General features: G+C 39.9%; 1 non-coding gene across 1 annotated transcript; it reads left to right on the top strand.

The window, feature by feature from the left end:
• The first annotated feature begins 1,354 nt into the window (after positions 1 to 1,354).
• Positions 1,355 to 1,427, top strand: trnak-cuu (transfer RNA lysine (anticodon CUU)). Its single transcript has one exon. It is a non-coding gene; the product is annotated as a tRNA-Lys (tRNA).
• Positions 1,428 to 2,500: the final 1,073 nt, after the last annotated feature.

The following is a 2,500-nucleotide window of genomic DNA, read 5'->3' as shown; positions in this document are numbered from 1 at the left end:
CGTGAGCTGTTTCACACATCTTATACATGTCCATACATCATTTACTCATGATGTATGCATAACAAAAATTGACGTAATTTTCTAAAAAATATAGCCCAGTTAGCTCAGTCAGTAGAGCATGAGACTCTTAATCTCAGGGTTGTGGGTTCAAGCCCCACATTGGGTGCTGTCTTCATCATTCAGAACATAGATGAGGAATGTGTGACAGGCCTTTCACGTGAGCTGTTTCACACATCTTATACATGTCCATACAACGTTTACTCATGATGTATAATAGTATGCATAACAAAAGTTGACGTAATTTTCTTAAAAATGTAGCCCAGTTAACTCAGTCGGTAGAGCATGAGACTCTTAATCTCAGGGTCATGGGTTCGAGCCCCACATTGGGTGCTATCTTCATCATTCAGAACATAGATGTGGAACATGTGACAGGCCTTTCACATGAGCTGTTTCACACATCTTATACATGTCCATACATCATTTACTCATGATGTATGCATAACAAAAATTGACGTAATTTTCTAAACAATATAACCCAGTTAGCTCAGTCGGTAGAGCATGAGACTCTTAATCTCAGTGAGCTGTTTCACACATCTTATACATGAGCTGTTTCACACATCTTATACATGTCCATACATCGTTTACGCATGATGTATAATAGTATGCATAACAAAAATTGACGTCATTTTCTTACAAATGTAGCCCGGTTAGCTCAGTCGGTAGAGCATGAGACTCTTAATTTCAGGGTCATGGGTTCGAGCCCCACATTGGGTGCTATCTTCATCGTTCAGAACATAGATGTGGAACATGTGACAGGCCTTTCACGTGAGCTGTATCACACATCTTATACATGTCCATACATCATTTACTCATGATGTATGATAGTATGCATAACAAAAATTTACGTAATTTTCTAAACAATATAACCCAGTTAGCTCAGTCGGTAGAGCATGAGACTCTTAATCTCAGGGTCATGGGTTCGAGCCCCACATTGGGTGCTATCTTCATCATTCAGAACATAGATGTGGAACATGTGACAGGCCTTTCACATGAGCTGTTTCACATGTCCATACATCATTTACTCATGATGTATGCATAACAAAAATTGACGTAATTTTCTTAAAAATATCACCAGGTTAGCTCATTCGGTAGAGCATGACACTCTTAATCTCAGGGTCGTGGGTCCGAGCCCCACATTGGGTGCTATCTTCATCGTTCAGAACATAGATGCGGAACATGTGACAGGCCTTTCACGTGAGCTGTTTCACACATCTTATACATGTCCATACATCATTTACTCATGATGTATAATAGTATGCATAACAAAAATTGACGTCATTTTCTTAAAAATGTAGCCCGGTTAGCTCAGTCGGTAGAGCATGAGACTCTTAATCTCAGGGTCGTGGGTTCGAGCCCCACATTGGGTGCTATCTTCATCGTTCAGAACATAGATGTGGAACATGTGACAGGCCTTTCACGTAAGCTGTTTCACACATCTTATACATGTCCATACATCACTTACTCATGATGTATAATAGTATGCATAACAAAAATTGACGTCATTTTCTTAAAAATGTAGCCCGGTTAGCTCAGTCGGTAGAGCATGAGACTCTTAATCTCAGGGTCATGGGTTCGAGCCTCACATTGGGTGCTATCTTCATCATTCAGAACATAGATGAGGAATGTGTGACAGGCCTTTCACGTGAGCTGTTTCACACATCTTATACATGTCCATACATCATTTACTCATGATGTATGCATAACAAAAATTGACGTAATTTTCTAAAAAATATAGCCTGGTTAGCTCAGTCGGTAGAGCATGGGACTCTTAATCTCAGGGTTGTGGGTTCAAGCCCCACATTGGGTGCTATCTTCATCGTTCAGAACATAGATGAGGAATGTGTGACAGGCCTTTCACGTGAGCTGTTTCACACATCTTATACATGTCCATACAACGTTTACTCATGATGTATAATAGTATGCATAACAAAAATTGACGTCATTTTCTTAAAAATGTAGCCCGGTTAGCTCAGTCGGTAGAGCATGAGACTCTTATATCTCAGGGTCGTGGGTTCGAGCCCCACATTGGGTGCTTTCTTCATCGTTCAGAACATAGATGTGGAACATGTGACAGGCCTTTCACATGAGCTGTTTCACACATCTTATACATGTCCATACATCATTTACTGATGATGTATAATAGTATGTATAATAAAAATTGACGTAATTTTCTAAAAAATATAACCAGGTTAGCTCAGTCGGTAGAGCATGAGACTCTTAATCTCAGGGTCGTGGGTTCGAGCCCCACATTGGGTGCTATCTTTATCCTGTGAAACATAGAACAGGCCTTTCACGTGAGCTGTTTCACACATCTTATACATGTCCATACATCATTTACTCATGATGTATGCATAACAAAAATTGACGTAATTTTCTTAAAAATATCACCAGGTTAGCTCATTCGGTAGAGCATGACACTCTTAATCTCAGGGTCGTGGGT

Source organism: Labrus bergylta, chromosome 9 (genome assembly GCF_963930695.1).
Source record: "Labrus bergylta chromosome 9, fLabBer1.1, whole genome shotgun sequence".
NCBI lineage: Eukaryota > Metazoa > Chordata > Actinopteri > Labriformes > Labridae > Labrus > Labrus bergylta.
The sequence above is the reverse complement of the archived record's forward strand: the minus strand, read 5'-3'. Positions and strand labels throughout refer to the sequence as shown.